This window comes from Manacus candei, unplaced genomic scaffold, assembly GCF_025592945.1.
Source record: "Manacus candei isolate 608988 ecotype Guabito, Panama unplaced genomic scaffold, ASM2559294v1 h1tg000035l, whole genome shotgun sequence".
Lineage (NCBI taxonomy): Eukaryota > Metazoa > Chordata > Aves > Passeriformes > Pipridae > Manacus > Manacus candei.
The window spans coordinates 5881709-5909656 of NW_026138083.1; the positions used below are offsets into that span (position 1 = coordinate 5881709).

The 27948-nt window shown below is 44.8% G+C and overlaps 1 long non-coding RNA gene across 1 annotated transcript; it reads left to right on the forward strand.

The window, feature by feature from the left end:
* The first annotated feature begins 97 nt into the window (after nucleotides 1–97).
* LOC127473304 (uncharacterized) lies at nucleotides 98–27924 on the forward strand. The gene is made up of 4 exons (XR_007905361.1): nucleotides 98–151; nucleotides 3800–4792; nucleotides 22214–22346; nucleotides 27677–27924. It is a non-coding gene; the product is annotated as an uncharacterized LOC127473304 (long non-coding RNA).
* The last annotated feature ends 24 nt before the right edge of the window (nucleotides 27925–27948 follow it).

Consider the following 27948-nt stretch of genomic DNA (forward strand, 5'->3'; position numbering starts at 1 on the left):
GCTGTGGGTTGTTCTCTGCTGTGCTGCTGCAGTGGATCCGTTGTGCTCTGAGGAGATGGTCACCTTTAAAAGAGCTGGTTCCTGATGGTGCCAGGCACCCCTCAGTGCTCAGCCCACGCCACTGCTTCATCACAAGAAGTGATCACAGCAGGTAAGCAGCACTTTAACCACCTCTGTGAGCTCTGGGTGCACTTGGGAGATGCCTTCAGTGTTGACAGTGGCCATTCAAGTGTTGAGATACGCAGTTTCTAGAGGCGCTGAGCAGCTGAAGTTCACAGCCATTTTCTGGAACAGATTTCTCAGATAGGCTGTGAAGTCTCCCTCACTGGAGATGGAGGCAATCCTGTGCTATGTGTCTTAGGATGACCTTGCTTGAGCAGGGAGATGGGACCAGATGACCCACTGTGGTCCCTCACTACCTGACCCATTCTGTGATTCCTTGGTTCTCTGCATTAATGAGCACTCAGTACTTCTGAAAACCTGCATTAATTAGCCTCTTTGACATTTTAAACAACCTTTACCTTCACCTGAGAGTACAACTGCAGTAATTAGAGCAGGCCAGCACTGAGGGAAAGCAGTGTGACCCAGTCTGTGTCCCTACAGCTGAGACTTCTTCACTCCTTCACCAGTATGACCTTACCCATGTGTGACCACAGTCTGAGAGTGAGTTGGCACAGGCCAAATCCAAGCTAGGGAGTATCCCTGGCACAAAACCAGCCTTATATGACCGCCAAATAGGGCTTAGACCCTGGACATGTTCAACATAGGTGAGTTCTTGAAGATCAGGATGGGCCATGGGAAGCTGTGTGCTGCAAACCCCTCTATCCTTATGCAGCATGAAAAGGATGGGTTGGTCATTACCAGGCTCCAATGACAAACCACAGGAAAAATCTCACTGCTTTGTTGCTCTCTGAATTCTCAGGAAGGAAAAATGTGGAAATTAATCCCTGCTCTCCCAGCACTCCCAAATCCATCATTGCAACGCTGCTGGCTTTCTCCCAGCCAAAGGCCAGCCACAATTATCTTAATTTTTAATGGGTTATGATGGGCTTTTCTGTGATTCATTTGAATACTCCTTGGGCCCAGCTCAATTTTCTACCAACATCAGTTCCAAGCCAGGCCTTGGAGTCATCTAATGAGGCCAAGAAGCTACAGGAAAATTTACAGCAAACGGGAAAAAAGAAACTTTGGTGACAGGTCACTCACGGTTTTGAAGAGCAAGAGCCATCCTCCCTGGCAGGCTGCCCTCTTCCTCCCTTCTCTCTGTAGTCTGTCCTACACCAATGGGAGATAACTCAGTGGCAGATCCCTCCCCTGGACTGATAAAAGGGGGTTTAATTTACCATTGTATTGTCTTGGCACTGCAGAGCAATATTAGAATGATGACTCTCCTCACACTCAGTACACTTCCCAGCCTTATTTATAAACTTTAAAAAAAAAGGCAGTGAGGATTCGTTATCCTTTTGATGAAAATGGCACGTGTGTCTTGAAATTTTTCTTATTTAACACCCACAAATATTTTGTCTGATGCTCTATCTTCCATTAAAATATTTTTAAAAGTGTAGTTTTCCTGAGGTTAACCTCATGTTTTTTTAGGAAAAGAAAAATGAAAAAGCAAATTATCACATCTGTAGATGGGAAAGCAGAGGCAAAACGAGGGCAAGAGACCTGTTCTGCAGAGCAGGAAAAAGATCACATCACTGATTATCACAGTAGTAATTTGATCACAAGTCCTTTAACTTTGAGGGTGGATTAGCTAATGATGCAATTAGCAAGGAAAATATCCATATTGCTGCTTGAAATGTGCAGGGCAAATCTGTCACTGATTTTGTTATGCATCTGTCAACCTACAGCAGGAATCAGTGCAGTTTAGAAAATCCTTTTTGCTTACCCATATCCTTTGAAGTTAAAAAAGAAAAAACACCTTCATGGGCTCTTTCCCTGAGCCCCAGCATCAAGGCCAGGGGAAGATGGACTTTGTTCTCATCAGCATGGTAGAAAAATATACGGTTTTTTTATTCTTATTTCCTGAAAGAAAACAAATGGCTTTTTATATAAGGCTGCTCTGCCTTTTGTTTTGTCAGATTCTCCTCAAAAACTCCTGCATTCTTTGTCCAGTGTTGACCACGCTTGCTGGAAGCACTGAGCTCTCGGCAGTAACTACGTCCATATGAGTTTTGTGTAGTTTAGTCATAGATAGGAGAGGCAGGAGACAGGGCCTGAGGGAAGGAGCAAGCCTTGGCAAAAAGCCTTTGGAAATGTGGAAAAGTTGGGAGGATCTAGAAACAAAACAAAACCCAGAAACCAGGAGATGAGCCCAGCATAGTGTCCATGCATGGCTGGTGCCATTGCAATTGGCTGAGAAGGGCTCACCAGCAACTCCTGGGAATGATCTACTGGTGAGAAATATCCATCCACTGATTTTAAGGACCCATTAATGTTAGAAATTAGTCAAAGTGAGGAAAAGACAAACAAAAGTCAACCTTTTGTGTGATTCTGATAGCTCCAATTTCAGAGTTAGAAAAGGAGGGGTTTCATAGGTGTACAAATCTCCTCCAAAACTTCTGAGGTCAGAGGGTTCCTCCTCTCAGTCTCAGCCTCTGTCTCCTGCAGGACAACTGGCTGGAGAGAGGCAAGGAGTGATTTTTATTTGTGATGCTTTTCACTGAACCATAATGGGAGGTGGTACAAGTGAGACCAGGAGGGTGGCAGCTCTTTGGTTTTGACTGACGCTCTCTGACAGCTGCCAAACCCCCCATAATTGGGGTTTCTAATTGGGACAGGGAAACAAATGCCTGTGTGCTAATCCTATTAGAGAGGAAGGCTTAAGCCTGGGTGTCTGTCAGCACCAACCTGCTCCCCCAGGCCTTGGTAGCACTGACTTCTTAGCCAAAGCTTCCTGCTGTGTATGAAGTATTGAGCAGAGCAAAGCCTGAGCTCTGCTGCTCAGACTGGCTCCAGGACACAGAGGATGAGGTCACCAAGGTCACCATGTCATCACTGCCAGCCCAGGTATTAGAACAAGGAGGAGAGAGCTTTACTGTGCCTTCACCACAGCCCTGCCTTAGGACTGACTGCCAAAATGGAGCCGTGCCCTGCATGCCATTGTCTGCACCTCAGCACAGAGAGGACGTGCAAACCTGTTGAGGAAACTGCTGTCTCCTGCCTGAAGTTTCCCTGGAAGCAGCCACTTTGGGAAGACTGGATTTGTTGTCCATCAGCTGCACCATGTCCTATGGGAATTTAAATACCCCAGATTTGGGTTGATCCTGAGCAGAGGCCAGTAAAGAGACATTACAGGGCAGATGGATCCAGGCAAAGCTGATTTGGAGAGCAGACATGTCTAACAGCGTTTCATTTTCCACTACTAAAATTGCATGTTGACAGATTTCAAACTTCCAACTCCCAGTAGCCTGCTTGGAAGTGGTATGTCCTTATCAGACCAGTCATGGCCCTTCTGGAATGTGAGTCTCACTGGCTTCATCCAAACCTTGTGTTTGGAGTACATTCCTGATGAAAGCAAATTGGGCCTTTGGGGAAGGAGGGGCTGCAAAGCATTTCCTAAAGCACTTTCTACTTGCATTGTGAGAAAATACACCTGAAGGATGAGGCAGGAATTAGGACTGAGACAAATGGGATTTTGGTGGGTCAATTCTACTTCGAGAATATAAGAGATGTAGCAAGCCCAAGTGATGAGCCTGAGGTAGCCAGAGGGTTTGACACAGAGGTTTCACCCTTCCAGAAATATAAGGCATGAACTTAAAGCCACTGTCAATTTGCTGACATCTTTTTATTTCAGAAATGCCTTGGAGCTGCTTTCTTCAATCATTTTGGAATGCGAACCGAAAAAAAAGCCATTCAGGCTGAACCAGAGGGATAAACTGCCCATCTCCCCAGCGTAATAAATACCAGTTCAAACACAAATGAAATCATCTCTCGCCAGACAGAACCTACAAATGTTGTGCTGTAGACTTTCTGCTGCCACCCACACAAGAAGCCATCAGGCAGGAAATAAGGACATGAAAAACAGGTTCCTGCAGTAGTAAAGCAGAGCTGGTTTGATGGCTGACGCAGGATGACGCCAGCACTGAGCTCCGAGGAGGAAAGTGTAGATGCATCTGAGTCACCTTCCTCCTGGCACCATCAGCCTCGGTTTAAACATAAAATATTTTGTAGCTGTTGTTTCTACTGCTGAAATTCTTTCTCTGCAGAGATTTGGACACGTCCTGTGTGTGAATGGTATCAGCTGGGTTTGAGCTGCTGCTGGGGAAAGCACCGTCCTCACCCGTCTCAAGGTGTGGGATTTGGCTTGCCCAGGTGATGCTGCTGATGGATGTAGAGAGAGGGGATATAAAGAGGGGTTATAAATGCTCCCCCAGAGTTACAGCTGGGTGGTGTGGAGATGGTATAGGATATCCTCCTCCCCTGCACAGCTTCCTTCCAAGAAAGCTGCAGAGGATCTCTTTGTGGTTTCCTTCCCCATCATCTCCAGCTCCCCTTCGAAGTGTTTCATGGTGTCTGAATGCAGCCCTGTCTCTGGGAGGATGATGAAGTTCAAGGTGATGGCCTGCTCTAGCTAATGCCATGGGAGAGCTCAGGCTTCCCAGCCCTCCCTGCAAAGTCCACCAGCAGCATAGTCCTGGAGGAGCACAGTTTGCTGCTCCAGAGGGGAGTTTCCCAAAGGATACTCAGGCTCAGAGTTCTTGCAGGACTTCTTCAATGCCACCTGGGGAAGTTGCTGCCTCAGAGAAGCTGGAGAGAGGAAAGGCTGTGCCGTGCAGCAAATGGCTGGGTAAGTGCTTGCTTTTGCCTCTCCTTAGCCTCAGTATCATGGACTTACCCTTAATTCCATAAAATAAATGGGCAGTGCCAGTTCTGCCCTGGAGCACCTTCTTCCTATGAAACAGGAGTCTTGATAAACCAGCTCTACAATCTCGTTAGGCCAGCAGTGAAAGCCTGCCAAGAGGGTGGCTGTGGGGAGCAGGGGAAGTGGAGACTCAAATATTCCTGTGTCTCCACCAACATAGCTGAAAAATGAGAGGGGCTCATACAGACAAGCTGCCCTGAGTGGTGATGAAATCTAGTTCAGGCTAAGTGCAGAAGGCACTGGAAAAGCTGTAAGCCTTCTTGAAGGATCATTAGGGTAAAAAAAAAACCTCAAATTCATTGTTTAAATGTAGAAAATTTGCTGGGAAACTTAAAATAACGTGTTTGTTATGGTTTTGGCTGAACTGAGTAACCAAAGTTCAAAGCAGGTGGTGTAACAAGGTGGAGGATCTCATGCTTATTTGCACCTGCTGTGCATTTGGCCCACTGCAGTAATGATGAAAAGAATGAAATGTAGTTTTTCATGCTTTTCTCACCCCTGGAGCTTTGGAATGCTTTAGTAGATGTACAGTGAACAGCTGCAAAGCCAAACGTGTTCCTACCTGCCAGCCACTGCAAACTTGTGAAGTGAATGCCAAATTACCCCAAACTGGGACAATCTGCAGCAGATACAGATCAGAGTAGAGCAGGAAGAAAAGACCACAAAGCTTGGGGGTGAACAAACAGGTCTGACAGTAATACCTTTCGGAGCCAGTCTGAGTTTCAGTCCATCCCGTTTCTTAAATCTTGGCTTTCCTGGGATTGCCTGTGCCTCTGGTGACAGTGTAATGGGATGTAGGTGGTGGGAAGGTCACACTTCTGAAGGCTCATTTTGATCCAGTTGACGAAAAATTAAAAAATGAATCTTACCCAGGGGCAAGGAAAAGTTAATTAGAGCAATGTGGTTTGTGTGCTACTCTGCCTCCAGACTGTAACTCACATCAAGGGCCATCTCCCGTGGTCACCTTTGCAGCAGGCACTGTGCTAGAGCAGGCTGCTTATAGTACTGACTCTGCAAGGGAGAGAGCCTGGCAAAGGATTGTCATCACGAAATGAATTTTTCATCTCTGCTGAGCATATTTGGTGATGAGAGATAAGTAATCATCTGAGGTATCAACCGTCCCTCTCTGCTGCTGGCAATGTGCCTCGTGCTTCTCGCATGTGACACCTTCTCCCGTGCTTTTCCCCCTCAGGAGGATGAAAAATGTATGTAATGTTTTACTGGGGACAGCGTAGTTTTTATTTAGGTATGATGCAGCTATTTCTGGAGCACATTCTGTTGATTTCTCACTTATTATGAGATAGAAAGGTAAAATATCACTGGCACATCTTCATTCCCTTGGGATCCCTAGTGCTTGTGGTGTGGATAGAAAGGTTGGCAATTAGATTTCTAGCATAAAGCCTCAGAGTTGCTCTTGTGACTTGAGCTTGCAGGGAATGGATGGGCTTTGCAGTGCTTAACTGATTATAAAGCCTAGTGTTCCCAAAAATGGCATTAGGCTTTGGGAAGACTTGGTATGGCACAAAGCTGGCAGTGCCACCTCCAGCTCCCAGGAGAGTGTAACAACAGAGTCTATAAATGACCTTTACTGGGTCAGGGAGAAGAGCTACCATCTCACTGAAAAGCAGGGAATGATCCAGAAATGAGGCTGTCAACCTCCTAATATTGTTCCTTGGCCACAAATCAGTTGTTGGGATATTTCACGCATGTGTTTTTCCCAATGTTTCTTTCTGGTGTCTTTTCAAACTTTTCTCCTTCATCTGCCTCACTGTTTGTAGCTGAATTTTTAGCTCAGGGTTCGTGGGGAAGCAGAGCTGGAGCCCCCAGGATGGTACCTTATGAGGCAGCTTTGCTTTAGCCAGGTCAAACATCTGCGTGCCGCATCTTCCTTCCTTCAGCCAACCCTAAATTAACAGCCAGTACCCACCAGACCTAAAGGCAGATCATCTTGTATCAGCTCCCAGATACTTAACTGAATTAAACTGTTTGGCAGTGTCGTGCTCTGTCCTGTTCCCTGAGATCTGTGCTTCTCAGTCCAGCTGTTTGGTCTGGCAAACATTAAGCTAATCCTAAAAATCCCTGCTTCTTAACAAGCAAAGTATGTGGCACCTAGATGGAAATTTAATGAGGGGATGCTAAGGAGCAAAGCTGACAGAGCAGTGACCTTTCCTCTGAGGTGAGCCAGACTGAGTCCATCCTGAGGCACTGGGATTAATGAACATATTGGTTCCAGCCAAAAGCAAATGGGCATTAGTTCTATCACAGGACTGTTTTACTGGGATGTGAATTGCATAGCGCTGAGATCTGAGCTCAAGAGAAGACTTGAGCTGAGCCAGGACAAAGAATTATTGAATTATCTGCATTTCCTACCACAGGCACGTTCCGGGGTCAGGGCTGAAGCAATCTATCCGAGTGTGGGGCTGGCCATCTGATATTATTTAGCAAATAACTCATTCAAGAGGAGTAGGGGTTTTCTGTATTTATACAAGTTTGCAGCACAGAGTAATCTACATACATTATCCTGGGCTGCATTCAAAGCAGTGTGGGTAGCAGGCTGAGGAAGGGCATTCTCCCCCCTCTACTCCACTCAGGTAAGACCCCCCCCCACTTGCAGTGCTGCATCCAGCTCTGGGGCCTTCTACATAAGGAGGATGTTGACCTGTTGGAGCAAGTCCAGAGGAGGGTCATGAAGATGCTCCAAGGGCTGGAGCATCTCTCCTGCAAAGGCAGGATGAGAGCTGGGTTTGTTTAGACTGGAGAAAAGAAGGCTCCAGAGAGACCTTATAGCACCCCCCAGTACCTAAATGGGCTACAAGAGAGCTGAAGAGGGACTTTTTTTACATGGGCATATAGTACAAGGAAGATTAGGTATTAGGAAGAAATTCTTTGCTGTGAGGGTGGTGAAGCCCTGGCACAGGTTGCCCAGAGAAGCTGTGGCTGCCCTCCCCCTGGAAGTGTTCAAGGCCAGGCTGGATGGGACTCTGAGCAACCTGGTCTAGTGGCAGGTATCCCTGCCCATTGCACTGGGTTGGAATGAAATGGTCTTTAAGGTCTCCAATGCCAACTTTTCTATCATTCTATGATTTCAGTCAAAAGAAAAAACATAACAGCTTCTTTGTTAGTACAGCTTTAATGTACTTCTGAGCTTGACACCAGGGAAACAAGAGCAGGAGGTATCTCTGGAGGTTCCAGAGCTTCCTTGGTGGCTCCCTGCAAGGGGAAGTAATGCCACCAACAAAAAAGGGTTGGGGGGAGTGGGGCATTGCGTGCCAAAAGAAAATAATTTAAAGAATAATAAAACAATTTTTAAAAAAGTCCAGCCTGGGACTTGAAGGGGTAGAGGGGACAACATTGATAACAGAAGGCAACTTTAAGGTTAATGAGGTATAGTGTCAAAAGTAGAGGGATGAAGGAGGAAAGCAATGCAGATATTGGTCTTCATGGACTGACTTAGCCTGGAAAAAGAGTACAGGGGGGGAATGCTGGAGTTGCTGGGACAGAAAGGTGTTTATCTGAGTGTACTCAGAATAGCCAAGTCTCTCTGCTCTTGGCTACGACTGCTGCAGCCCCATCAGCAGTCTGGCCTTGGTCCCTGTTATTCCTGCCTTCTTGTAACTATTCAATGGTAGCTAGGATTAACTTCTCAAAATAGTTTAAAAAATTGAATCTATGAACTTGGCACACATTTAATATTGGCCTTGTAAGCCTACTAATACTTAAAAAAATAATATCTAGAGCCTGCTTGTCTGGCATTGACTTCTACTGCTGGGACATCCATACCAGAAAGGAGGTGACCCCTTGACAAGAACCTGTTCTTTTAGGGCCAGATGTTCATAGGAGTTTAAGATTAGCCTTTATTTACTGCAGACCTTGCTGGGAGATGGCAAGAGATCAGACAAGAGGATCAGAATAGTCACCTTGGGCCTATTTGTCTTCCTGTGTGAGTAGTGATTATCTTCTCCATAAGTCTTTCCTGGCTTTAGGGTGGGTTTAAAAAAAAAAAAAAAATCTCCAAAGCATCTAAGTTAATGAAATTACTGACGCATTTAAGAAATAAAATTGCTTCATGTAGGGTCAAGTGAGTCAGTGCTCTGTGTCCTGGTGGATGGGGAAGGCAGTGGGGATGCTCTGGCACATTCCTGTCTGGGCAATGCCTGGGCACAGAAACTGCTTCAGTATTTCTCAAAGGCACTGAAGCGTGGCCTGTACACGGCTTCATGTTCTCAATGCCTAATTAAGCACGAGGTCCAAGGTTTTGTGGAGATGATCTACAGGTCTCTGTCTGAGCTGTACCACGTGCCTGTTTCTTTTAACAGGTTTTTAGCTCCGTAAACAAGTCACTTTAGTTTTATGTGCGTTAAAGGAAGTCGTTTAGGCGCAGCAGGGACTCCGTGGCAGGAGTAAGGGGATGTTTTTGGGTCTCACAAAGATTAATCTGCTCTTTCAAAGTGCTAATCCTTTCATCTAAGTTGCTGTGGGAATCCTAAACACCTTTCTATTGCACCCCATTACCCAGATATATAAATCTAGTCAGGAAAAAAATCTCCTTCCAGCAGCGAGAAGTGAGTCATTTTTGGTGTGAGCAGAGTCCATGCAGGTTTGACATGAGTTTTCAGCAAGGTAACAGGAATTAAAGGGCACATCATGAGCTCATGAGACATCCGGATATCAGGATTCTAAATGCCACAGTGTAAATAATCTCTTACCACTCCATTAAATGAGAGACTTTCAGGGCACGCAGCTATTGTTAATGACTGCCTCCCTAATCCTGACTTTCACGGTGTGCTAATTCAAGGTCTCCTGGTGCTTTCTGCAGAACACCACTATTTTCCAGTTAGGACTGCCCAGGGAAAGGGTTGCTGGACTGAAATGCACAGTGAGAGGCCAGTGTGTGCAATGAATCCCTGTGGCCACTTCTTAGAGATGCTTATTTACCCCACTTGAAGATAAAGCTGCTGCTGTGAGGATGGGAAAAAATCCTATCCCAGGTTTAAATAGAAAAGAAGAGGAATGCAGGTTGCTAACAGACAGAAATGTCTCCATCATTGGCACAAAGCTGAGTCCAGAAGTCCTTGATTTTTGGAAAGATGTTGAACTACTCCTATAAAGACCTAATTTTAGACACTATCAGCACCCCCAGTAAGGTTTTATTTCTGTGGAGCAATTAAACAATTATGTAAAAGCTAGTTAAACCCAGCAAATATTTGCAGTGCTGTAATTCCTTGGACAGTGCTGTGACTAAAAGCAGTGCAACACTGCAAGAAAGTCGATAAATGCTATTCATTTAAAATTGCAATTAAAGAGAAACAAAACCCAAACACTTCTTGTTTGATGCTTGGAAGAGTTTCACACAGATGGTCAAAACTGTCAGCACATCTTGAGGGTGTTCTTTGCCATGCAGTGACAACTGTGGGGCCCTTCCTGCTGAAGGAAGACGAGAACTTTATCCCCTCATTGCACTAAGCTGTGACACTGCTTTTCACCTTTCAAATCCAGCTCTTACTGATGTGTGATATTAGGGCTGCAAAGGTGACCTGACAGCAGTGCCAGGTGGATGCTTCTGAGCACGGGGCTCTGCTTGCTCCTGAGCCTAGTTACTGGCTGAAAGGTTTTATTTGGATGTTTTTCAGTTAATTTCTGTGCTTCGTGTATTTTAATTACTCAGATGATAAAATAAAGGTTTTATGATGTTCTAATGTGGAACTTAAAGGTGCTCTTTTACTGCAGAGGTAGCAACAATTTGCCAGCCCAGTGGCTGTGGGCTTCTGTCCATGTCTTGTGAGGTGTTTTATTTATTGCTGGTTTTACTGGCACAGAGACCTTGTCCTTTTCTGGGACATTTAAAGGAAATGGAGGGAGAAGAGCTCAGACTCCTTGGATGACAGTGCTCTTCCATGAACGCCAAAGGAAAGGGAATCACCAGGCTTCATCTACAAACCCCATATTGGATGGAAAGGGATGATGATAAAGATGCAAACCCATCTGTTTTGTGTGCTTTGAACCACAAGAAGTATCCTGGCTGGCACACAAAATGCTCACCGAGTATGGAAGGGAAGCTTAGTCAGGCAGTTGTCTTTCCAGGGCATTAGTCTGTGAGACAAAGCTGTACCAAAGCTGGCCTTCACCTCTCAGTTATGCAATTTTTGGGGGGTTATGATCAGTGTTTCCATTAAAACATCAGTTTAGCCCAGCATGCCTGGAACCTGCAATTCCTGATGGATATACAGCCCTCTCTTTGGCTCTTCACTGGTTCCAGCCCTCTGGCCAGGTCTTGATTATCCCTCCTCAGACACTCTGGGGAGACACAAAACCTACCTTTTGTATGGCAATGTGGTGAGGGTGGGTAGGGATTGCACCCATGGCTCTTTCCAGCATCAGGAACAGGAATGTCCTCTGTCCTCTCTTGTTCTCCATAAACAGCAAAAAGTTGGAGGCTGCAGGAGTATTTGGAAGCAGCATAGCCATTCTTGCTCTAGTATTATATTTTTCCCAAGGGATCCACTTTTGGCTTTGTTAAATTGGTGTGTTGGGCTACATGAGCACTAAGCAGCTTCAGCTCCTAAAGCCTTTGGAAAGGGTCTGGTTTTGGTAAGGATGTGCAGAGCTCTTTCTGCCTTGCTCCAGCCGTGAGTTCTCCATTCTTCCAGAGCAGCCTCCTAAAGTAAATCCTGCTGATCAGGGACAGACCTAGTGCCTTGTTTGTTCACTGGTGACAAAACAATGATAAATTCCCAAATCTCTCTGTAAATAGTTTCTTACTAAGATCCTGTCCTTCAGGCTGTGTTTGTGGAGAGAAGTGCATGTGAAAAGCAAGCAGTTTTGAAGAAGACAAGCTAAACTCTCGCCTGTCAAAGAGACGGATAAAGCAAAGATATGTCTAGACAATCTTTAAGGTCCCTTCCAACTCAAAGCATTCCATGATTCTTTGATCTGGAGGCAAACTGGAAAGCAGAAAGTCCATCATGGGAAGCAAAGATGCTCATGGGCACAGTCCAGTTGGCTCAAGGCATATTATTACTGTTCATGGGGGAGAAACCCAATTTAATAACATCAAGGCTGTGGCATAAGTGACTGTAAACAAGGAAGCTCATGGCTGTGCTTGGCACTCCATCCTGGCCTGGTCACCTGCTAGGAAAGTCACTTCTGGGTGACATAACTACAGGAATGGAGGGTACAGAGAGACCTTTGTCCTTTATAGCTCAGATTGAGGGGCTGCAGTGGGGTGTGCTTGGTCCCAAGGGTGCAACCAGGCAAAAGGCACCTAAAGCTACTAAGACCTCAGTGAAACTGTGTGTGTCTGTGAAGCCACGCAACATCGGGTTTTACAATAACGATGGGGATTTCAGTCAAAAAGGCCACTAAGAAGTGTGCAGGGGGGGCAGACTGAAATATGGATGTGGACAATCTTATATCAGGACAGCACCCTGTGACTGGATCAGCAATGACATTAAACCTTAAACCCATGACAGTGTCTTACTGATACCTGCTGTTCAGGGTTGCTGAGCTTCAGGTGCAGACTCAGCAAGCCTTGGAGTGTGGCTTGGTTTTTAATCTAAAGATGTGTAACGTTGCATTGAGCAGGAGGCTGTCAGGACCCATTTCTTGGTGTCTGTGTTTGTTTGGATCATATCAGAGGTGCTGGTGTTGTGTGCAAGGCAGCAAGTCTTAGGTTTCCATCCTGTACTTGCAGTATATGTGTGAAAACTGAAAAAAAAAAAAAAAGGCAGGGAAAAAGCACTGCTGACGAATTTCTCTGCCTTAGTGATGCTCCTCTGGAGTGAACACAAAGTGTAGAATCAATAAAAAGCTTTATTTAGAAAGCTGAGGCCAGAGGAGAAAGAGCAAATGCTCTGCAAAAGGCAGAAAGGGGTAGACAGAGCAATTATGAAAGGTAGAAAATTACACTGAACCTTTAGAGGCACAAATGGGGTGCTATGACAGCATTTTAATCATCCATCCTATTTTCAGCACTGTGTTTGGATTAAAACCTCCCTCAATAGCATGTTCTTGGTAAATAAGGCTGGGTCAGGGGCATATTTTCCTGCTCAGCAAGTGAGATAAATATAGAAAGATGTTTTTCACCTTCTGAGGGGAGCTTTTCTGAAGCAGAAGGAGGAGTGGGAACTCTGAGCCCGCTCACAGGTAGCGTCAATTTTGCACATCTCTGCTTTTTTTCCTGGTTTTTTTTGTTGTGTTTTTTTTTTTTTTTTTTTAATCCCCAAAGGATTTTTGAGCTTTTCTGTGCCACATACTCAGATGTGAAGCCTCCTTTCCTTAGGGGCTGAGGCAGGGCTGTGCTGCAGCCTCTAGCTCTGGTGACAGGTTGGATAACTCATGGCACTGTACAGAAGGCCAAGGTTATGTGAGGCTTGTGGGTTTCTAAAACCATCAGGGAAACACTGCTGCTCCCCTCGCCTTGCAAAACACCCTCAGGTTTCCACCTTGATTAAAGGAAAATGTTTTCCTGTAAGGTGGTGCTGCACATTATAGTCAGGAAAAACATATAGGCTGGGAGAGGAGCTTGGCATCACCCTGCTAAAAATCTGTCCTGTGCTCAGGTGCAGCCCTTGGCCTGTGCAATGGAAAAGCAAAGCCCTGCATGCTTCAGTCTGGGTTAACTTCACCTGCTGCCTCAAAATTCCAGACTGCCACTCCCTGGCTATTGGTGGTGTCTATCAAATAGAAATCGAGGGTATCATGGAATGCTTTGGTTGGAAAAGACCTCAAAGATCCTCCAGCTCTGAACTCCCCTGTTGTGGGCAGGGACACCTTCCACTAGACCAGGTTGCTCAGAGCCCCATCCAGCCTGACCTTGAACACTTCCAGGGATGGGACATTCACAGCTTCTCTGGGCAACTTGTGCCAGGGCCTCCCCACCCTCAGTGTGAAGAATTTCTTTCAAATATGTAATCTAAACCTGTCAGCTTGAAGCCGTTCCCCCTCATCCTACCACTCCATGCCCTTGTAAAAAGTCCCTCTCCAGCTCTCTTGTAGCATCTCTTCCAGTAGTTGCTGGAAGGGGCTCTAAGGTCTCCCTGGATCCTTCTCTTACCTAGGCTAAATGACTCTAGCTCTCAGCCTGTCTCCATAAGAGAGGCACTCCAGCCTTTGGAGCATCTCTGTGGCCTCCTCTGGACTTGTTCCAGCTGGTCCATGTCCTTCTTACTGCAGGTGGGGTCTCATGAGAGCAAAGTAGAGGGAATAATCCCTTCCCTCACCTGCTGCCCACAGTGCTTTGGATGCAGCCCAGGACATGGTTGGTTTCTGGGCTTCCAGGGCATGTTTGTGGGTAGTGCTGGGCTTCTCATCACTCCCAAGTCCTCCTCCTCGAGGCTGCTCTCAGTCCATTCTCTGAGGAGCCTGTATTTGTGCCTGGAACAAAGACAGCAGACCCAAATCAGGGTTCTGGTCTCTCATTTTTAGGGTGAGGTGCTTTGGGGTTTAGTTGTGCAGCGTGAAGTTATAGCACTAATGGTGTGGTCAGCAGTCCCCATGGAGGGGGAGCAGCACTCAGTGCTGCCTCAGGGAGAGCATCAGCAATGTCACCTCTTGAAAACTGCTTTTTTTCTTTCATATTTCTTAAAGCCTACCTATATAACCTCTGCTTACCCGCAGCACAGCTGATAGAGCCAACCATGGGAATGCAGCAAATGGGAAAATGCAGCTCAAAGTGGAGGATTCTCCTCTTGTGGCCCTCACTGGGGCCCCATCTTGGCTTATGCTCTGTTATGGCCTGGTCTGGCACATTCTGAATAGCAGGAGATTTTACTCAAGCCTTTATTGACTGGACCATAAATCCTCCCCAACTGCTGCAGATATTTTTTGAGATAAACAAACTGAAAGTGTTTTTTGTTTAAATTAATTCTCCCAAGTGACTTAGGCTTTAATTATTTATTTTTTTTTTTTGTTAAATAACCATTAGAGCTTTTGAGGAATGAGAGTTTAAGAAATGAAGAGCAATTTTTCTTGAATACCTAGAAATCACTTTCTTCCAGTTCTTGATAAGCAGGTGACCAGTGCAGTAAAACCACTGGGAGCCTGCCCTTCATGAACTTGGTTGCTATTTTCTAGTCCTCCTCAGCTTCTCTTTGCTTTGTGCAACTCCAGATAAGAACCCCAAGAGCTGTGGTTGTCCCAAGTGCATTCTGGGTGCTGTCAGTATTTGAAATTTTCATTTCATATGTTTTTAAAAATCTAAAGTTAGATTTTAAAAATCTAAATCGTTGTCTCTTGACCGTGTTTTTTCTCAAGTCTTGATTCATAAGCTGTATAAGAAATCAGTGTATAGATGTCCTTTCTGTGCAGATTCTGGCTGGTTGCTTTCCTCCAGTGGAGTTCACATGTTTTGTAGCTGCAACTACAGCTTGTTGGATGGTGGCTGCTTTTGATTACTGCTGGAGAACAGCAGGAACATGAGCAAACAGCGATGTTCTGGTAGCAAGAGCCTTTCAGGCCAAGCTTCTTGGCCAGCTCCTGAGGGTGAGCTGTATTGGGAGCAAAGGTTTAGCTGAGTTTGATGGCTTGGCACTTGGGAGACCTGTTGCCCACTCCTAGAAAAGTATCTTCTTGTAATTAATTGTAATTACAGGGGAACACACACTGTTGTCTGCTTTTTAAACCAGCAGGAGCTTCCAGGGTTTGTTTTCTGGGCATGTTATCTCCTCCTAGCTAGGAATAAACCACATGGCATTGAAATCTCAGTTATGAACCCTCCTGGACTTGGAGAAGAATTTTGATTTGTCTTAGTTGAAGTTACAGGAGTGGGAGGCTTTCTCTGCCTTCAGGACCTCCCTTTCTCCTGCTACAGGAATATGCCCTTAGGCAAGACACCTTAGAGAGGGTGAGATAGGCTGAAGGACAGCAAACTGAAAAGATGAGTTTGAGTCAGGGGCAGCAGGTCCAAGCCCATTTTGCTGTTAATGCTTTCCTATTTGGGAGTTTAATGATGAAAGAAATTAAACATTCAGGAAAACTAAGATGAAGTGGTGAAACACTGAAGTGAGTTATTGCTTGTGCTGTCCCAAAATGTCAGGGTTATGGAAACTGAGTCACTTCTGTGCTCCTGAGCAAGGCTTTTCCATCCAGCTGACCACTGCAGCACCTTCCTGCAACAAGCATCTGCCTCCCTGATGCCCATCATCCCACTTTGCCTGGCCACACCACAATGTGAATTGGGAGCTCACTCTGTGAGACATCATGTGTCTGCTCATGAGCTGCTTTAGTAACAGTATTTTTATTTTCAGATAATATGTCCTAAATATTCAGTACACACATTCCTGTCCTGAAAGACAACAACAACAAAAAAATCTCAACAGCTGTTCCTTTGTTGTTCAACCAACAAAAAAAAAAAAAAAAAGAAAACCCTACTACAAAGCAGCACTCCAAGGTCATGTTATTCCTTTACAGAGGGAAATGAAGAGGCTTAAAAAGTTTTAGTGAGCTTGAGAATTTGCTGTTGTGCATTTTGAGATGCGAGCTTTCCTGCCTTGAGATGAGAGTCTGCTGAAGGTCACGTAGCTGCAACTATTGCTGTTTGAACTTCTCCACAGGAGTCCAGGAGCTACAACCCAAACTGTAGAGTGCCCTACAGTTACAGAGGATCCACAGGAGATCCTAGGAAAAGAGGCAATGCACTCTGACCCCTCTCTGGATACAGCAGTAAGGCTTGGGTTAATATTGCTCCTCTAAAAAATCATTCACAGACTGTTTTTCCAATTTTGCCTCTTTTCCTGATCTGTGCCAAGAAGGAAATTCAGCCTCTGGGTTATGGTGTGTGCACATAGAAATATGCTGTTTCTCAGGCAGATGAGGGGTCCAGAAATGCTTCCCAGGTGTTTTAAAAACCCATCAGCCTTCCAGTGCCAATTCTGAGAGATACTGAAGGGAGAAACTGCTTCCAAGCAGTAGATTACCAAGGTGACAAAATGTGCAGCTGTGGACTGAGTCAGCTCATCAGATGATGTTTCCTTGCAGCAAAGTGGGGAAAATGAAATCTGGTGTTTAACAGGTGACATGCAACCCTTTGATGTCAGTTTGCCTTCTGCCCAGCAGGGAGATGCCCAGGAGATGCAATGCCCTTGCATATCTGTTTGCTTGACCTGCACCTGCTTCCAGGAGGGAAGGATCCAGGTCTGCTGCTGCTTCTGCAGCAAACAAATGGTGCTCTCCCCAGCTGATAATTTCCCTGCCACAGCTGTTTATGTGTCCTGTTGCTTTGGTTTTTCATAAAATTAGGGTATCAGGCTGCTTCTGAATAATTTTTATGCTGTGTGTTTGCTGCCAACACTTCTGGCTCATCAGGAGAGAGAAACCCTCTCTGCCACTACAGTCTTCTGTAGCCACCACAGTTGGACAAAAATACTACTAATTTGATTTGGAGTAATCAGGAATTCCCTTTGGGTAGATTTATCCTTATTTCACAGAATATTCTGATTGGAAAGGACCCACCAGGATCATCAAGTCCAACTCTTAAGTGAACAGCCCCTACAGGGATCAAACCCACAACTGACAAGTTCAGTTGTTTTATTGAGGTCAGAGGTCGCTTTTGGGGTATAGGCAGCTTTCAAGTTGCAACAAGCTGTGTCTGCAAACCTCAGTGTTTAAAAGAGACATCCTATCATGTCCTTTAGTCCTCCTGGGTTTTGGGTGCTGGCCATCCAAGAAACATCGAGGGCAAGTGATGAGTTGTGGTTCAGCGCAGGAGAACTGTGAGACACTGGCTCTCACCTATGTGTTACTTGGATAATTTGTCTTATTTAGGGCTTCTGGGAAGAAAAAGAGGGGTCAGCCTGTTTTCTGGGTGCAGGTATTGCAGGAACAAACCACATGCAGTAAGTGCAACATGCCTGAGACTCAACCTGTGCACAGACCAACTGTGAAATTCCTGTGCAGCGACTTTGACAGTTCTCAGAAGCAAAACAGCATTTCTTGGAGGCAATGGGTCAATCTTCACACAGATTTCTGTCAATAATGGTTTTCTTGCATATAATGTCCAGGTCCTCAGACTGGTATATATGGATTTGTAAGAATTTCTGGGTAAAGATTATCCTTATGTGAACCTGTGGGGTCCTTGCGTTTGAGCATCATTCCTTCTGTTGCATTGTGGAGATGTGGCTTGTGCAGAGTTGGGGTCTCATTTCTGAGTCCACTTGGGCAGAGAGGCTCTTGCTGGCCAAGGCCTAATTGCTAAAACGATACCCGGGGTTTACATTTGGAGCAGTGCCTTGGGAACTGATGGGGATCAGCAGAGCTTTACGGGAAAATCTGCCCAGTGCCTGTTTGCATTTGTCTGCCTTTAGCAAAAGCTATCAAGTTAATGCTAATTTAAATTCTCACTTAGGCATCTGTAGGTATAATTGCATAAAGCACTGTGCATTAAATTACATCCACACATGGATTTGGAATCAGAGCCTTCAGAAAGACTACATATGTTAGCCTATTTCCAAAATACACTGGCCACTGAAGATCAAAAGCTATTATGCACCCTCTTTTTGCTTGGAAACATAATGATTTAAACTTACCCTGGGTTAGTTTACCCTGCTACCAGTGCAATTCCCACAGCTCTCCCATCAGTGTCATTGGGAAACACGGCCCTTAATATTTTATGAACCATTTTACTGATGTCTCCCAAGTCCATGGATTGCACAAGTTGGTTATGGTGGGTAAATAAAACCCACAAATCCAAGAGAAGCTTAAATCTCAGCTGTAACATGCTGCAATTAATCACAACAGCTATGTAATGCCTGGAAGTAGGCAAGATTCCGAAGGCAAAGTCAGCCTGAAACCTGCATGGAAAGCAGAACCAGCGTAAAGTCTTACCTGCATATACCTTGTTTTTAGGATTCCAGAGTCAGAGTTTGGGGGTTTTTTTTCATTATTTTATTATGCAAAGTGCAATCTTTAAGGTTTTCCTTTAGGGAGAAATGATTCCTGTCACTTGGAGCTCCCAGGGATGACCCGGTTTGAGTGTGTTCCCTGATGGCACAGGAGGACGTGTGTCTGCTGGGCCAATTTGCAAGGGGGAAAACTGTTGTTGTCATTGGAAACTTCACAACTTTGTCCTTGAAAAATTGCTAATACCTAGTTTTTGGTCTCACATAACTTTCTGCTCAGCCTGTGCGTGCTGCTCTCAGTGCTGAGCTGTCTTAACACTGTATTAATTTCTTCTCTTCTGTGTGCATGGGTAGAATTGAAATCTCTCTTGGGGAGGAAGCTTGTTCCAAATAAGTTCCTAAACAATCAACTGAAGGAAACCCTGAAATGGTCTTCCACTTGATTTAATAATCCCTGCCAAGTGCATATGGATGCCAGGTTTTCAGCCTGGTGTTGGAACTGAGCCTTGAAGGAGGAACTGTCTATACAAGGTTTCTCCTTCAGTTTTGGGATCCAGTGCTGATTTCAACCAAGTCTGAAGAGCAGCAATCATATACACACCATGTCTGTGTGGTTCATGAAAGATGAGGTTTGTCCTAAGGCAGGTGCTGTGGTACCAGTCAGATCCTGCCTGCAAGGCATGGGCTTCTGGGTTCTCTGGGAACCCCCTCACCTGGGGCACATCATGTCACCAGTATCTCCTGCTGGGCTTCACTCCCAAATCCTCCATTAATGGATTTTGAGGGTTATCTGGCTTCACTGGCCAAAGATCCTCTGCTGAGATACCTGCTCCTTCAGTTTCTTTCAGGTCCCATCAGGTTTCATAGCCTTATATATTTTTAAATCCTCTGACACTTGAAACTCTGTTCCCCTGCAAGGCCTTCTCCTAAATCCCAGCTCTTCAGAAGGCCCCAAGGGGACAGTGTTTGCCAAGGGTGAGGCTGTTCCAGTTTTGTGGGTGATGCCTTTTAGCAAGCAGCATGTTCAGAGACACGCTCTGCTGGTTCTGCCTATTGCTTTTGCAGAGAGGAGCGAATTGGGATATGATAAATCATTAAATCTTCACTTCCAACTGGTGTCTGGGATGTAAACATTGTGCATAAACCCTCCTAGATGGTTTTAGATTTGTCCCTTAATATTTCTTCCCACCCACCCCATCACTGTGGCTCTAGAGATGGTGTCTCTTAGTAGCTCAGTTTTGTTTTATTTGGATATTTATGCTCATATTTCATATTTTTGGGGGTTCTTTTTAAAATTTTGATATTTAATTTTTTCTTGGCTTTCAGGAAAACAAACAAAAAAAAACAACAAAAAAACCCCCCACACAAACAGAACAAGAAGGCAGGTGGCCACACATGGCTCAGGCCTGAGTGGTACAGGAAGAGTTGTTGGCTGGTGTGTGGTGCAGGAGAAGGACCTCTGCAAGGCTGAAAGGAGCATCCCATCTCCACAGATGGGATTTTAAATGGATTCTAGTGCCAGGAAAATCTGGAAAGAGTGTAAGTCCCTCATGCCAAGTTGGATGTCCTGCTCTTAAAAATGTGCTCTTTGAACTGTTGAAGAGCATAGTTTTAGATTCATCCTGGCATTCTCCATTCTTGGTGGTTCTGCTGGGTTTTTTTATTAAGTCCCCTTTCTCCTCCCTTTTCCCTGATCTCATTCCCTCACTGGATGAGGACTGACAGCTGCAGGGGATGTGAATCAGGTGCAACTCTGACATTACAGCTTTAAAACTGGTCCGTCTTTTCCCTTTCTCTGATAACAACGATGCAGAGCAAACACACAGGAGAGACATGTGGCAGGGAGAGGATTTTATCTGCTCACCCAGTTTGATGTTTAATACATTAGGCAGAACCCCAAGCACTTGATCAGGATATCAGGGAAAGCTGCAACAGAACATGTTGACAGCAGCACAGTGGCTACATGACAACCAGGATCAATCTGATCTATGGAAGGGTTTAATACCTCTGGCAGTGACACTGTGACTGAGCTGAGCCCCAGCCTGGGCCTAACTTAATCCCTGAGCTGTGTAAAAGCTTTCTCTGTGTGTTCCAGAGGCTGGAACAGTCAGAGAGGTTGCCTTCCATGAGCACAGGATGGCAGCTCTGTGCTAAAACTTGCTGCCTTGCAGTAAGTGATGGGGTGAGGAGGGATTTAAAAGAAAAAAACATTACAATGTCTTTGTTAGTCTTCCTGAAGTAAATAAGAAGAGGCTTGCCTAAGCTGGCTGTAGGTGATTTGTGGCTTTTTTTAAAAATGCTTTTACTTTATGAATAAATATGCTATGAAGAGGGCTTCAAAGGCAAGATGACTAGTTAATATTTGACTTTCTGTGGCTGAATTCACCAACGAAAGGTTTATATGCTGCCTTGTTTATTGTCAGTCATACTTAATACAGGCCATTACCAAGCTGTTTGGTAATTGTTTATCAGCCATCAGCACCAGGAGTGAATTTGATCAGTGACACCCCCAAAAGCAGGAATGAGAGAAAGGGGTTAAGCTGTAGACAGGAAAGGGAAGGCAGAAATCAAGCAGCAAACAATTGGCACCTGGGCTCCATTGAAGACTAAAAGTGGAAAAAAAATGGCTTAATTGAAAAATCTGCCTATTGTGTGAGCCTGCAGCCTCCAAGGGAAACAAACAAACCCATTCAAAGGAAGGAAAAAAAAAAAGGCAAATAATTAAAAAAATCCTGTGCTGTGGTGCAGACTTGGGGTGTTTAACTCTTCCCTGCCCAGGGGTAGAAATATTGTTTGTAACCAAACAATCTCCCTTATTAAAATATTTAGTTGGATTGAGTAATTTAGTAATTTCTTAGCTTCTCGTGGCATCTTCCATCACCAGCTGGAGCTGCTGGGGGATCCCAGGGCAGCACTGGATGTGCTGAAAACCCTGATCATGATGGGACGAGTGGAGAGATGATTCCTGATTCCTTTTCTGTTTCACAGGTATCATAAAAATACAGAACTGTTTTCCCACTCACTTCAGTGTTGTTTGGGAGGTCTCCATAAGTTTCCTAGAAGTGTTTTCAATACTTTTCTACTTTAACTGTGGTAATAACTTTCTCCAGAGTTCACAGGCTGCAGTAGGTCTCCACTGCACAGCAAGTCAGTGAAGGCTTTTTTTTGCTTCTCCAGCCCAGCCTTCCTCAGCAGTGAGTTGCTGAGAACCCCTGAAAACAGCTTGAGAACCCTCATATATCACTCCTGGACCTGATCCATAGTGAGGACAGCGCACAGCAACAAGCCTGGTGCTCTCTGGTGTGTGGCACACATCACTCTATTGGATTATCAGCTTGGAATGACGCCTTATTTACGTGGGGCTTGCCAGAATTGCTGCTTGGACAAATATTGGATAAGCTGTCCCAGGCCCAGCTTCCTTGGACAAGCAGCTTTTGAGCAAAAGCTCCTAATAGTGCTGGGTGGATGCAAGGTGTAATTTCATTGATTTATCATATCCAGTTGTATTTTGCAGAGCACAGAGATGCTTCAACCCAGTTGTTTGCCATGTGAAATTCCACAGCCCTGATGGCATCAGCAAGTGTTACCTTGACCACTAAAGGCTCTGGGCTTCAGCAATGGAATATGAGCCCCAATTTCTCCAAGAGGTCAGTTCTTCCCATAAAACTAAAGATGTCCCTCGTGCTGTTTATTCTGCCCCTTAAATTTTCGTTTACCTGATTGCTGAATTGCTACTTGTGCATTTTTATGAAGTTATGTTTGAGTATGAGTGATTTTCAGGCTTTTTAAATCACAGAATCATAGAATGGTTTGGTTTGGAAGGGACCTTAAAGATTATATAGTTCTATCCCCCCTGCCATGGGAAGGGACACCTTCCAGGTGACTAGGTTGCTCAAAGCCCCATCCAGCCTGGCCTTCAGCACTTCCAGGGGGGTCTCTCCATGTTCAACCTTGCTGTTGAAAAGTCTAATGTGGGCAGTGTCAAAGGCCCAGGATGGAGCTAATTTTAGACTATTCATACTTGAAACCAGAAGACTTTCTCTTCCATATTTGGCTAAATGAACATAAGGATTGGGTTTGTGTGCTGTAAGATATCTCCAGCAATGACTTCATTAGGCAGTGAATTCTATTGTCCTTTATTTTTTCTAATTCTTTTGGGGGTATATTATTTCATAAAATATTTTAATATGCATTTGGTATCATGACTGTTTCAGAGGTTTTTTTTTATTATTATTATTATTATACAAACTAGAAGAGGTTCTTTTTATTTTGTGTTTTCCTCTTCAATTTGTCCTTGGCACTGCTAAAGCAGTTGTACTGGTTCTGAGGTTTTAGTGCATGTGGTGGAGGGCTCCTGTTACAACAAATTTCTCTAGCAGTGTTTGGAGCTGCTGCAGCATCTTTGTGGCATTCAGGTATTTGTCTTGTGGTGTAATTTCAGAGGATCAGGAAATTTCTGTGCATATGCTGCTCAGGCTGCTGACCTTGAGGTACTAAAAAAAAGAGTCCATCTCATGTCTGAGCCCCAAAAACATCTTCACAATTCTGTCCAAGGGTGGTGCCAAAGCTGCTAGATCCCTTTTTTAACATGAACCCTCTGTTGGTTTGAGCACTCCCCAGACACTCAGAAGCTCTGGGCCCCAGGTTTTTTAATGAAAGCACCTTCATTTTACAGAGTACTCAGAGCTATTTCTAGTGCCCCAAAGCTGCAGTATCTTGTGCGTATTTTCCTTCTCTTTCTGGTCTAACAAATGCTCAATTATGCTGTGAAGAGTGGCAAAGCTCTAAGAGGAGAGTCAGCTGCTACTCCAAATGTTTTTCAGCTTGAGGTGGTGGATGGGAGTTCCTGTCAGGTTTCTGCTGGGGTCTCTCCTGCTCTGGTCAATGCCCTGATGGCTGGGCTGGGTTACTGGAGTTTTCTGTCCTCTAAACAAGCTTCTAAAAGTGTCCTGCTTGTTTACCTGGAGATGTTTATACTGTTGAGATGTAGGTATGGGAGCAGGGAATGAGCACAGAGGAGGCCTGTAGGGAGAAAAAGTACTTTCCAGGGAGAGGAGCTTGGCTAACTAGATGATTGCCCTCTCAGAGAGCTGGTTGCTGGCAGTCCTACTCTAAGGGGACCTTTTCTCATCTGGCTTGAACAGAAAGCACATACGCCACAAGTTTGACTTACAGTACTACAGAAATAAGTCACCTGCCAGTGATTGTAGTGCCCTTTGCAGACCAGCCCCAGGCCCTGCTCTAACATTATCCCTTCCACATTGTTAACAAAAATAATAGTGCCAGCATGTCAGGAGTTCAACCGCCCGGCTAAAAGCAGAGCCATGGTGTTTGCCTGCCTTTTTATTTTTTGATTTTTAGCAGTGTTGAAATATGAAAGCACAGCTGGCAGAGGTGGCAGAGCAAGGCTGTCATGGAGCTGGAAGCCCTGCTCATGCTTCCAGGATCATGGATTTAATGCCTATTCATGTCACACACACAGTGGGTTGAAAATCAGGTCCATTACTACATATCCTCAAAAAAGAGTTGCTCCGTGAGTGGGGAAAGCATGGAAGAAGCTCAGGCATGGGAATGTGGGAGTGGTGGGGGCAGCAGTGCCTGGGCACAGCTGGGAAGGGGAGAGGGGTTTAGGTGTTGGCTGTAGCATCCACCCACCCTATGCTTCGCTCTGCCTTGCACCGTCAGTTCCTTATCAGCCAAGGTTTTACCTTGAACTTCCAGGAAGGCACCTTGTCGGGAGCATGATGGTGTTAGAAAGGCTTTTAACTAATTATATCAGAGCTTTAAGATTCCACAAGAAAAGGAAAAAAAAAAACAAACCTTCATAAATTCACATCTGCTTTGACAAAGCTCACCCCTGGTGTCACTTTCTGGAACAGCTCCGTTGCTTCCTGTAGGGCAGTGCCACCTCCTCGAGGAGGGAACGGGGCAGAAATGAGCTCGGTGTGGAGGCACCAATGGCACTGCCAGCCCAGCAGCTGATGAATATTTCACAGGACTCAAGACAGCAGTGACTTTGTGGCAGATTATACCAGCCAGTGTCCCCTGTGCTCCTGTAAATGCTCCTGCATCTGCTGCCTTTGCTAATCCACTGTTCCTCTCGAAACCAAAATAGATGGGAAAAACGTATCAATTTGCTACTGTGCTTATTTGCATTAAAAGTAAGGGATTCTGTTAGGATGTGACAGTAGTGCACAGCATGCAGCCTGAACGTGGATTATTAACACCATGTATTTGGCTACAGCACTAGAAAATAACATGAGAGAGTTAGGGTTGAGCCTATGGGTAAAGCACACCACAGGGATGCTCCAGCCTTGAGAAAACACACACTCAGGAATTTGAATTCAAACCGAACTTTAATTTACATTTTAAAGAGAAGCCCAAAGGTTTTAAGACATAGAAATACAAAAATAAGCACCCAAATCACCTTAATTCTGTCCTGAAGTAAGGTTAAAAGTGGAAATGTAAATTTGGGATTATTCTTTCTTTACTTAGTCTCCAGTTAAATTGGCTTAGTCATGCTTACTTGTCTAATTAGTGATGAAGGAAGAATTAAGGCTGTTGGCTTCCATCATAAAATTAAAACAAAAGTTGTTTCACCCTCAAATCTCTGAAAATAAACTCACTTTCCAGATTGTGGCGCTTGATAGCTTTTCATTCCTCTCCCCAGCATTATATTACCCCTGATGCTCTCTTTCTCTTTTGCAATACTTTCTGGCATGCTAGTACTTATTAAAGAAAAAAATGAAACATTTGTACACAGAGGATTCTGAGACATAAAATTCTTACAGATAACAGTGCAATAGTTGTATCTATTTTTTCCTGCTTTTGGCATTTTTATGGCACGTAAGGATTCAGGGAGCTGTTTTGTCTTTAGCACGTACAGTTGATGGCCAGGAGACTTGTGTTGCTTTGCAGAGCCTTTCAATCTGCTCTGCTGTCCTCTCAGTGTGAATTGAATTCTGTTTGCTCTGCAAGGCCACTGTCTGAAGTGTGTCACAGCAAGGTGACCAGACAGAACCCTCCCCAGGCACTCTGCCAGGTGGCCTCTGCCTCGCTCTCTGCAGCGGAATCGGAGCTGAGGGCAAAAGATATTCATTTGGTGGGGCTTAGGAAGCAGACAAGAGTCTGCTGTTGCTCATCTCCTGCTGGTGTGAGGAGCTGGAGTGAGACAATCAAGCTTCAAAAACCTTTTGCTTCCCATATTCATATGTATAATTCAAGCTGTTGTGTAAGTGGAAAAGCCCCCTGGTAGGCAGGAAGCAGATGTGACTGACTTTTGGACCTGTCAGCGTCAGTAACACAAGGTGAGTAGGTAAAATTTGCTTGGCACAAGAAAGCAGGAGTCTCCTCCCAACTTGCAGTTCATCCCTATCCCTGGAAGTGTTCAAGGCCAGGCTGGATGAATCTTTGAGCAACCTGGTCTAGTGGAAGAGAGGTTGGGGTGAGATGATCTTTAAGTTCCCTTCCAACCCAAACCATTCTGTGCTCCCTGCACTGAAGCCTGTGGGCAGGAACAGAGCTCTCTTCCCACAGCCCAACCCCTAAGAGGTTCAAACCCTAAGATGTTTTGCCCATCTATTAACCCTCATGGGATTTCCAAGCACTTGCCCAGTCCAAGTGCTGCTCCTGAATCTCAGTGAGCACCTGTATCTTGGCATCCTCGGGGAGGGAGGCCGTGGTTCTCCCCGCTGTCATGTGAAGAACCGTCTCTTCTTCCTTCATTTTGAACATGCCTCTTACTAGTGCCAGTCAAAGGCACCTCTTTCTTATGCTGGAAGAGAGAGTGAGCAACTGGTGTCTTCACCTGCTCTGTGCCACTCAGAGCTGTGCTCTGTGTTGTAGTTGATGAGGGTTGGGGAAAGACTTAGACCTCAGTGCAGGAAAACAGTCTGCCACTGCCTTTGACCTTCCATTGTTCTCCTCAGGGAGCTACAGCTGTGGAAATGAAGAACAAGTAGGGCTATAGCCTTTCAACAGCTGCTGTTGACAAGGCTAATAAATGGGATTTTTAACTGCTTCCTGGGAAAAGTCAAAATGTGCTTCATACAGGACATGATGCACAAAGCGTGGTTTCCCTGAAAAACCCGGGACTGTAACATGGAAGTTAAACTTAGCAATGCGATTGTGAGGCAGAAGAGTTTTACTCCTGGTTTAAGTGCAAAACTTCAATACAGAATTAAGCAAGGCACTGTAATCTCCCTGCAACCAGTTACTAAGATAAAAATATCCAAGACCAAATGCTGAAAAATATATATTTTTAGGTATTTAATAAGTTCTGAGCAAGAGTATAGCATTTTATTCTGAAATAAGGAGTCTAATATCAGTTCATCCTCCTTAAGGTACAAGCTGCTGGAACTGTAGGTTTCATGAGACTCTCAGCTTTCCTTTTTCTTTTCTTTTTCTTTTTTTTCTTTTTTTTGGTTTCTTTCTTTAAGGAATGCAAGTTTCAGAACTTGTGGGGGAGAAAAGCTGGAAATGCAACCCAAATGTATGCCTGGAACACTGAAGCATATCAGAACAAATAAAAAGCAACTCAATTGGTTATTTCCATTTAAGTCCCAGCACTTTCAGAGGCTTGTTTTGGCACGATCAATTAGCTCCTCTGTGCTTTTTCACCTTCCACTGAAGCAGGGGGAGCTTTACAAGTGCTGTTTTATAATCCTCAAACAACCTACTAATGCTTTCGTTTCCCATCAATTTGTTGCCAGGCACAAAGGGGTTTAATAACAAAATGATTGATGACTCTATTTAAACAGAACATTAGCCTAATGACGTATGAAAGTGTAGCAGAGTTGTTAGCTCATGTACAAATGTGTTCCTTACAGAGAGACTGAAGTTGCCTGGTCTGGTGTCCAAGTTGGTTCGCTACTCTTTCTGCAGATTTCTTCCTCCTATCCATCTTCTCTTTGAAGTTTTCCTGAACATTACCATTATCTAAATTGTATTGTAATTTTTTTTTTTTCCCCCAGAACAGGTGAATCATTAAACTACCTTATCCATCAGTTTTCTTCAAAACACCAGTAATTAAGAGCCAAAAGCACAGTGGAAGCATTTAAGAATCTGGCCAGCAGCTCATGCTCCTGTGGATGCCACACGTGCTGTGTATCACCCCAGTGTTTCCAGACATGCCCAGCTCCTGGGCTAAACTGGCTTGCTGCAGCTGGGCTCTGCTTAAGCCCTGCAGAGCATCCACTTTACACCTAGGAATCAAGTCCTAGATTATTTTTCCTCCCAAATGCTCAAGCT